Raw genomic sequence first — 11,240 nt, forward strand, 5'->3', positions numbered from 1 at the left:
GAAAATATACCCCCAGAAGTAAATCAGAACATTTTTGTGACTGAACTCAAAAGATTTACCAGAACTAGCACATCACCATAGAGATACTCCCCTACATTGAATTATATTTTGTTGATTGATAAAGGTGAACCAGAGAGTTATGGGGAAGTTGTGCAAGTTGATGAATCAACCAAGTGGGAGTTGGCCATGAAGGATGAAATGGATTCATTGTTATACATTCAGACAAGGTAGTTGATTGAGTTAAGAAAAGGGAAGAAGGCCTTGTAGAATAAATGGGTATACCAAATTAAAGATGAACATGATGGCAACAACCAGTACAAGGCAAGATTGGTGGTAAAGGGCTTTCAACAAAAAGAAGGCATTGACTACATTGAGATTTTCTCTCTAATAGTAAAATTGACGATTATTAGAACAAAGCTAAGACTTGTGGCAAATGAAGACTTGTACTTAGAGCATTTGGATGTAAAGATAACCTTTCACCATGGTGATTTGGAGGAAGAAATTTACATGATGCACCCACATAGTTTCAAAGCACATGAAAAGATGAAAATGGTGTGCAAAATTCAAAAGAGCTTGTATGGTCTTAAACAGGCTCCAAGACAATGTATAAGAAGTTTGACGCCTTTATGAGTAGTAATGATTTCTTGAGATGCAGATCATTGCTTTTATGTGAAGAAGTTTGATGACTCCTACATCATTCTATTGCTATCTGTTGATGACATGTTGATAGTAGGTGCATGCAAACAGGAAATACATAAGTTGAAAAGGGATTTGTCCAAGATGTTTTTAATGAAAGATTTGGGAGCTGAAAAATAAATCCTTGGGATGAGGATTACTAGGGATACTGATGTCTTGAAAATGCACAAGAAGAATATGTGAAGAAGGTGCTGAGCAAATTCAACATGAATTATACAAAACCAGTGAGTACTCCTTTGGCTAGTCACTTTAGGCTATCTAAGGAGAAGGAGCGGACCCACACGGCCGATGTACTGTATACTTCTGCTATTGGCAGTCTCATGTATGTTATGGTGTGCACTAAACCAAACATAGCAATGGGAGTTGTGACCAGAGATATACTCCGAGTAGACAACATTGGGAAGTAGAGAAGTGGATTCTCAAGTATTTGAATGTTATGCACACAATAAATTATTATTTTTATTTTTTCTTTAATTTAATTTATTTATTTCAGTTTTAGGCCACAGGGGTATTTTTGGAATATTTTATTTATAGGGGTATTTTTGTAATATTTTATATTAAACCCTAACAGGGTGAACCCTATTTAAGGGGTAAGAGTAATGAGAAAGAAAAGAATTAATTTTAGGTTAATTTTAGGTTAAACGGGCTTATAGTTCTCCTCAACGAGCTCTAGGGTTTTCGTCTTCCTCCTCCCTACGAATCATTGTGTCAGATCTGGGACCATAACAACTAGTATTAGAGCGGGAACACAATGAGAGATTCCTTAAATGAATGGATTGCCGTATGCAAAGAATTATCCCTAAAAGAATGGATGTTGATGCAGAGCACAGAAGCGGAAATATTACGTCAATGGAGTGCAGCTGCCATTAAAAACTTTTATGCAAGGAGGCAACTAGCTGCCGCAGAAAATTTCACCGTCTCTGAGCATGAATTAAGCACCGAATAAGAGGCAGGAGAAGTTGTATCGGACGGGAAAACAGGTTACCAACAGGAGCAATCTTCCATTAATAAAGTGATAGAAGTATTGTATGTTCGTGTTGCCGCCGAAAAGGTCATACGACCTCCAATCTCCGAGCACACCATACACACCGAACGATAGGCAGTCGATCGAGACGCTGTCTCGGACGGGCAGGAGTTGACAAAAATGAGAGCGCACTTTGTCACACCAGTGGCGGCGACATTCAAAATCGGGGACTCCGATATTTCGAAATCGGAAGGGTATTTAGCACACCCTTCGTCGAAAAATCCAAAATGGGGTTTGGCATCAAATCCTTTCCCAATGGACGCCATACGTCTTCCCAAACCGAAGATGCAGGGAAATCCAAAGCTGAATAGTGGGGAGGTAATACAAATCCAAACAGGGGAAATTTCGAAATCATCGGCACTGGACGATTTGGGGGCGACTTCAATTCTAAAGTTGGGGACAAGGGACATCTCCGAGCAGCACTGTCCTGCGCAAAAATCCCGAGCAGGGCAAGGGGTACCAGAAATTTTGAACTCAAACCACTTCTGCTCACGACTAGCAAATCTTCTGGCGGCTGTTCCGACCAGGTCACAAGCGGCGAAGCCCCAAAGGGCTGCCCTATGCCACCGAACACGGAGGAGGCTCCGTCGGCAACAAGTCCGGTGGGATTGGTCTTCTGGCCACCACCTCTCCTTCACAATCTCTCTCTCGGCAATCCAACAGGGAACCATCTTCATCACAATTGGGGGTAAGCTTTGGAAACTCCCTCGATTTTTAGATCAAAACGAGTCTTTCAGGGCGTTGATGTGGCTCAAAGGGGCTGAGCAGCTGCAACGTTGCTAAAAAATTAGAGACGAAGGTTCTCCGGATCGTAAAGCATAGCATCGATGGCCAATTGATGGAATTTCAGATTGGGGGTATGCATTTCGAGATGATATTTTTCTGGGGATGTCGGGATTCATAGAAGAAATTTTATGGGGACTGCTGAAATTTTTTTTTGGGGGCTATATTTTCCTGTTGATGATATTTTTTTGCTTCTTGTCATGCAATGCCTTGCCGACACTGAACTATGGGAGTAGTCGGCCCGGCTGGACACGGGAGGACTCAGTGAAACGAGTTTTCCTAAAGGTCTCATCTTCGGGACGGCTGCATCGGCCTACCAGGTTGAAGGAATGGCGAAGATGAACTTTGATGCCTATAGTTTCTTGATATCGTGGTCCAGAATTTTCCCAAATGGAGTTGGAATAGTGAATTGGAAGGGAGTGGCTTACTACAACAGGTTGATCAATCACCTACTTGAAAGAGGAATCACTTCTTATGCAAATTTGTATCACTATGATCTTCCTGAAGTCTTGGAGAAGACATACCAAGGCCTGTTGAGCCAAAACGTTGTACAAGATTTTGCAGATTTCTGTTTCAAGACAAATGGTGACAGAGTGAAGAACCTGATGACCTTCAATGAACCAAGAGTTGTGGCAGCACTTGGATATGATAATGAATTCTTCACTCCTGGAAGATGTTCGGAAGCTTTTGGAAATTATACAGAAGGGAATTCTACTACTTAGCCTTATATTGTTGCTCACCACTTGATTTTAGCTCATGCAGCAGCAGTTCCGAGATACCGCGAGAAATATCAAACAGAACAGAAAGGACGGATAGGGATTCTCCTGGATTTTGTTTGGTATGAACCTCTTACCAGATCAAAGGCAGACCAACTTCCAGCACAAAGAGCGAGGGACTTCCATGTTGGATGGTTTCACCATCCGATCATGTAACCAGTACACATCCTACTATATGTATGCTCCTAACAGGCCAAAGCAGGCAGTTATTGGCTTTCAGATGGACTGGCATGTTGGATTCGCTTATGTGCGCAACGGTGTACCCGTTGGACCAAGGGCTTACTCCTACTGGCTTTACATGGTTCCATGGGGCATGTACAAAGCTGTGACCTACGTGAAAGAACATCCCTCTCATGGCAGCCACGATGACCACTTTCTCTATGGAGAAAAAACGGGTTCTTCATGTCCAAAAAGAACAAGTCTGGCGAGAGCAGAATCAGCACCTTCTTCAATTCAGATTCGAAATGGAAACAAGCTTTCTCGATTCTCTGTTAGGAGAAGGTTGTTCGAAGATTTGACTAGGGAATTGGGTGAGGCAGAGGCCGTTTCTGGAATTGTTGGTGGCCCAGTTATGTTGAGCCATGGGAACAGCATCATAGACTTGTCTTCCAACAACTGGTCTTACAAGTTTGGTCTGGCTGGTGAAGACAAGGCGCTCTACTCAGACATTGCTCCCCTTGATAAATCATGGCACTCAGAGGATCTTCCCACTTATAGGTTGATGGTTTGGTATAAAGCTGCCTTCACAGCTCCCTTGGGCACAGCGACAGTCGTTGTAGATTTGGGTAGCATGGGCAAGGGTGCCGCATGGATCAACGGCTACAACATCGGACGATATTGGGCCCACTTCTCTGCCCAAATCGATGGCTGCCCTGCCTGTGATTACAAGGGCAACTATGCAGCATGGAAATGCTCAACTGGTTGTGGTGCTTCTTCTCAGCAATGGTACCACGTCCCTCATTCCTTCTTCAAAATAATTCCAACGTCATTTCATTGTTTGCAGAATTGGGAGGCAATCCTGCAGAAGTGTCCTTCCATGCCGTCACTGGTGGCACTGCTTGTGCCTCTGTCCCTGAAGGGGAGACATCAGAGCTGTCATGCACAGGAGGCCGCACCTTCTCTGAGATTGAGCTAGCCAGGTACAGGGATGCTGCTGGTTCATGTGGGTCATTCAGTGAAGTCACTTGCGGGTCGGAGACTGCTTGCTCATATTGCTGCTGCTATTGCAGTGAAGTTAAGGGCACCCCATCAGTAGCTACAAACTGCAAAATATTCTGCCGCACTATATTATGCAAAACAGGTCCATGGAGTAGACAGGGCATTGGATATGAAATTGATAGTTTCATGCACACCTGCCATGAAAAGAGGCTTGCAAGTATACATAGATCTGCCTTTTCGTACTACCTTCGAGTTTAAGGATAAACTTGTTCTTCCAGGGGGTGTAATATTATGCACACAATAATATTTTTATTTTTATTTTTTGTTTTCATTTACTTTATTTATTTCAGTTTTAGGCCACAGGAGAATTTTTAGAATATTTTATTTATAGGGGTATTTTTTTAATATTTTATATTAAACTCTAACAAGGTGTACCCTATTTAAGGAGTAAGAGTAATGAGAAAGGAAAACATTGATTTTAGGTTAATTTTAGGTTAAACAGACTTAGAGTTCTCCTCAACGAGCTCTAGGGTTTTTGTCTTCTTCCTCCCTACGAATCCTTGTGTCAGATCTGGGACCATAGCATTGAGAGGTACTACAGACTTAGCCTTATGTTTCAGAAAGTTAGACTTGGGATTACAAGATTATTGTTACAATGTGGGACCCACCATGAGGACGTGGGACACCAAGAAGAGTCCTCTCCCAAGCAAGTACGAGTTAAGGAATCAAGAAGCACAAGCTGAATTAAGTTAGAAGTCTTGAAGATCAAGTGGGACCCACAAATATCTTACGAGTTGTCAACCTTATCAAGATGAGCTGGAAGATCATGAGGGACCCGCAAGGATAAGGCTACGAGCTATCCTTCTCCCTTATATTCACGTGAATGAAGAAAGAGTCCTAGTTCAACTCATGTTAGTCTTCTGGTAGATTGGTTTGAATAGACTTATCTTAGAGAGTTAGAGTTGGAATTTAATTAGACTTGAAAGGCTAATTGTATAAGGACTCTACCTCCTCCTCTACTCTAAATTGAGGTTTTTTAATTCGGAATTCATTAAGTTACACATCTAATTCTCGAGTTACTCTCTCTCTCTCTCTCTCTCTCTCTCTTTGCTTGGCGCAACCTCTCTATGCTCTTTTATTTTTTCTTCTCGCTACCCGAGAGCTCTTCTTCCCTTTTTTTCTTTTTCTTTCTTCTTTCTCTTGTTCGAAATTATGGAAAAAGGGATCCTAAATTCAACATGGTATCAGAACATTATATTTAGGATCTCTCATCAAAGGAATGCTCTAGAGAAGTGATGATCAACACCACTCAAAGAAGGCTCTTTTATGAAGGAAGAGAACAAGCCGAGAGATAAGTGTTCAATTTTTTTTTTCTTTTCATGTTATTGGTTTCAGAATTTAGAAGATGATTCAAGGATGAATATGTGAATGCTTTCATCTTATTATATTATGGATATGCATGCCTCTCTTTCTAGAAGAAGCAATCAAAACAGTTTTGTCTGTTTGGAAATTTTGTTTACTAAGACTAGTCCATGATCAGATTATTGGAATTTTTTTTAGTGGGATAAGAGTTCCCTGATATAGAAAATTGTTATTGAGTCTCTTATGAGTGGTATTAGAGATAAAAAATCATAATAATAATTTAGTATCAATGATAAAATTCCCCATACATCGAGTTGATCAAAGAAGTACTACTTGGGGTTATTATTAAAATTTTTTTTTTTAAGAAGGGCCTACCATGGCTGAAGAAAATATGAATATCAAAGGTGATATACAGAGAATCACCGGCATACCCTTACGTGGGGTATCAAATTTTATGAGTCGGTCCACATTGGTTCGGAGGTTCCTTATAACAAAAGACCTACTTGATCACCTCACCACCTGAGGACCACCATTGATGAAGATGATATTTTTTATATGAAATGGTTGAAAAATGATACTTTGGTAATTAGTTGGCTAATAAATAGCATAGAAGAATATGTCTCCAATAATGTTATTCATCTTGACACTTCTAAACAAATTTGGGAGACGTGCTAAACTGTACTCATGCCCGAATACTCTACATAGACCTTATGATATTCTCCAACGAATGTTGAATACTAAACAAGGAGAAAATATCCCTGAGTACTTGGCCCTCTTTAGAGGTTTTCTTTGTTGGAAGATGGGCTCAAGCTCACAAGCTCAAGGCAAGAAACTCACATATCAAAGGAGTTGCATATGTGTGAAATATGACACTTCACTTAAAGATGGCATAGAGGTGTAAATATGAGTTCTTTTTATGTCTTTTATTTCATCAAGTTGTAGCCCTAAGGGCATTGTAAAGACAATAAATAAAGGCACTGGCTAAGAGGTAGAGAATTGAAGCACTCTCCTCTCTTTTCACAAATTCATCCAGCCCTCATTTTCTCTTTGACGTAAACCTCTTCTCCCTTAATGCAAACTCTCTCCTTCCATGTCCTTCTTCTTCTCATCTCCTTCTCTCTTCTTCTTCTTCTTCTACATGGTATCAGAGCAAGGAGTTTAGGATCCCTCTTGATGAAGTTATTATGGAATCTGTTCAAGAAGTTGTAAAATGAGTCCAGTCATGAAGAGATAAGTTCATTCTCTTCTTATTTACATTTTATTTCCTTTCCTTATTTACATACACCTAATTACTATTTTTATACTTCTTGAACTTTGAATCACATCAAGTCAAGATAAATCTTTATATGTTGTGAAGATTTATTTTTATGACTAAATGGATGTTATAATCTTGATCTTCTTGTAAATCAATTACAAGCGTGATCAAGATCATTTGTTGTTTGTGTCTAATTAAGATTGATGGTTGAGATTCAATAACCTTTATGTAACTTGGATCAATCTCATTTGAAGTAGAATTCCAGCACATGTTGTTGTAACTTCTTCTACTTAATGTTGCTCATGGGTTTGTGTTATATTGTTGGATGCCCATTATATGTCCGGTGAAATTCTAGCAGTCATTTACCCTTTGTAGTTTCTTTTGAATTTTAACATTGAATTTTTTTTTACGTTGAAGTATCCCATGAGTTGAAGATAAATTTCTTCCAAGTATCTTGATTTGCCTTTAAATCTTCTCTAAATATTTTTTTCTCACTCTCGATTTGTGTTGGAGTTTGGATTAAGGCCTAATCGGTTGCATCTACCTTCTCCTATTTGTTTTTAAGAATACAAGAGGAATTGAGTGATGGCTGGAATTTATTCTCACTTGCTAAAGGCACAAATTTGTTGATAATTTGGTGCTTGCTCTCGTGAAGGAAATTGGTTTCTTGTTCAATTTTTTGGTGACTAATTTGGTCCACGGGTTCTTCAAATTATATTGAGTAATTATTATTTGAAGAAGGCCCCTTCTCTTGACCTCCACATTTGACTTGCCTCATCATGGAGAGTGGACACAATAGTACTAAGAGTGATATACTCCATATTACTACGATTCCACTAAAAGGTCTCGCCAATTACATGAGCTGGTCACAATCGGTCCGAAGGGTTCTTATTACTCGTGTCCTCTTAAGCCACGTTATTGAATTTGGGAAAAAAATTCAAATCATTAGATTTGATAATGCTCTCTTCCTTTGAAAGTGTTTGGATGTACATGTTTTGTTCATGTTACATCCCCACATGAAAATAAACTTGATCTTCGGTCTATGAAGTGCATTTTTTTTGGGTACTCTCGCACCCAGAAAGGTTATGTCGGTTACAATCCTACCATTCGGAGGATGCTTATCTCTAGGGATGTGACTTGCTTTGAGAACACCTCCTTCTACTTCTCCCATGATGCTCCTCCAGGATGAACTTTTCCTTCTACCACTCCTTGTTTGCTTGTGCCTTTCAATCTTGAAGTTAACCCAACCCTTGATGCACCGACCGTACCTTCACCAGTGGACTTGTCGGATCCACCAGAGGTAAGTCCTTATCCTCCTATGTATGGGCCTCAATTTGATACTCGGCCTATTGCTTTAAGAAAGGAGCGTTGTTCTTGTACTACTTCTCATCCTATCTCAAATTTTATGTCTCACCATCGCTTGTCTTCCGAGTGTTTTCAATTACTTGTGTCTCTTTCTTCTACTTCCATTTCACAGTAGTATCTGGAGGCTCTGAGGCATCCAAGATGGAAGGCCACTATGGATGAAGAAATGCACGCCTTATACAAAAATCAAACCTGGTCCTTAACGTCACTCCCAAAAGGTAAAAGACATGTTGGTTGTAGATGGGTTTTTTGGGTCAAACATAATCCTGATGGATCAGTTGCTCATCTTAAAGCTTGACTCATTGCTAAGGGCTATACTTAGTACTATGGGATAGATTATGAGGAGACCTTCTCTCCTATTGCAAAATTGAATTCGATACACATCATCTTATCTATTGCTGCTAACTCATCATGGCCCATCTATCAATTGGATGTAAAATGCTTTTTTAAACGGTGATATAAGTGAGGAAATTTATATGGTTCAACCACCTGATTATGTGGTTGAGGGGGGCTCAGTATGCCGATTAAAAAAATCTTTACATGGGCTTAAGCAGTCCCCTCAGTCCTAGTTTGATAAATTTAGTCAAACAATTCTACGATTTGGTTTTCATTGGTGCTCGGTTGATCATTTCATATATTATAAAGATACTAACAAAGGGAAATATTATTCACCGTATATGTTGATGATATTATCTTAACCGGTGATGATGCTCTGAGCATACAAGAGGTGAAGAAGATGATATGTCGGGAATTCAAGACTAAAGATCTTGGTATGCTTAAATATTTTCTGGGTATAGAAGTTCTTCAATCCAAACTGTTGAATTTTATGGAAAAATGAAATACTTCATTGACATCAATAACTTGTTATAATTACATGAACCTCTATTTATAATAGAGGAAGGTAGTAGAATCCAATTACAATAAAACTACCCTTGTCCCATTTACACCCAAACTCTAACACTTAAAGATGAGTCCTAACATCATTAAATAACTCAATATAGATAAAAGAAAAACAAAACTCAAACTATAACCCTTCTTTGATGTGACCATAAGATAAGATACTTTTGTGAGTCCTTCTTGATCTTTCGACTGATGTGATAAGGATGTCAGCTCATGGTAATCATTGTGGGTCCTACTTCTTATGGGCTTGGGCCCATCTTGTGGACTTTCCTTGGTCGTGTGGCCCATATTATAATAATCTTAGATATGTGGGTCTTCCTTGGTCGCGTGGGCTTGAGTTTATCTTCCAACACTCCCCCTCAAGTTGGGGGTGAGGGAACAACATGAACTCCCAGTTTGTTGCAAATGATGTATAGAATATTTTTGTATAAAATGGCACATCTTCCAATATGCCTTCATCTTCCAACACTCCCCCTCACGCTGTTGCGCCATTCTATGAGGCCCTGTTGGCATAATATATGTGAGAGTTAAAATCACTTCAAGTGAGATAACACTGCTCTTTATTCCAGTTAGTTAATTCATGTTGGATGTTCGGCACACTCCTATCTTCTATAGGTAGTGGGTCTATACGTTGTTCAAAAGTTTAATAATAAAAAAAAACTCCTCCATCACCGTGTCCCTCCACAAGACAACGACTCTCATGGTATCCCAACCGTGATTTTTTTGAGAGTTAAATTTATCATGGTGTCCCAATCCGGGCACCGACTCTCATGGTGTCCCAACCGTGATATTTTTGAAAGTCAAATAAATTATGGTATGAGAAAAGGTACTGAGGCCACCTTTTATTCAATAATAATGTCTCATCCAAAGAGACATAATAGTCGCAACTGTAATGTGACACAACCATCTTCCAATATATATAACTCGAACCAAAATAATAAACCTTGTAGAAGGACCCATGAAATAATCTGATATAAAAATTTCTTCATAGATTCACAAGTTTCATCTTTTGGCTCCGCCTTTCTTGAATATTTTGGTATCATAAACTTATCCACAACATAAGGAATAAAATACCCCTTTCTTGTACTTCTTGTACTTCTCTCCCTCAAGCTGGGAGGTAATGGTAGTGATCCCAGCTTGAACCAAATATCATATATGTAGAAATAAGCCCAAATAACAGAGATGTATAAATATGCCCTCAAACCAGGGAGCAGTGAGATATTTTCCAGATATATCAACTCAAAAAGTGACACAAAAACAATCAGCTTAAATTCGGATTTTTCAATGTAACAGGATATCAACATGACCTTTGATTCTTCCAATTCGAATATATCTTTCAATATAGATCAGATTGACATGAAATTTTTTCCTTCTAGAAGTATAATTAAATACCTTTCATAAAATTATAACTTAACTTTATAAAATATAATTATCAGAAGATAAATAATCTGATATATTTCGGTCTCTGTCATCTGGCCAAACTAAGTACTGTTTCTCCTATTTTTCCAAAATAACCATTGGCTCTTCCAAGAACATTATCACCTTATAAAAAAACTATACTGAGTATTGGTTGAATATTTAAGAAAATAGACTTACATATATTTATTTTGATATATAATTCTTCATATAAAGTCTCTTTCTTGATAGCATAAAATACCTCAGAAGTTGTGGTTTTCTGCTGCCTCTCGAACCTCTTTTTCAATCTGACCTTTGCTACTTCAAATATCGATTTTTCTTTGTAGATAACTCAGATAAAAAATTGGTTGAATAGGAAAAATAATAGACTTAAAAATATTTATTTATATATATATTTGTCATATAAATTCTAGATCTTGATATAAAAAAATACCTTGGAATCTGAAGATTGATGCTGCTACTTGTACCTTTTTGCAATCTGACCTTCGCTCATTCAAATATCGAT

This window comes from Aristolochia californica, unplaced genomic scaffold, assembly GCF_029961685.1.
Source record: "Aristolochia californica isolate CCGP_79_NKW_82.1479 unplaced genomic scaffold, dmAriCali1.0.hap1 SCAF_11, whole genome shotgun sequence".
Lineage (NCBI taxonomy): Eukaryota > Viridiplantae > Streptophyta > Magnoliopsida > Piperales > Aristolochiaceae > Aristolochia > Aristolochia californica.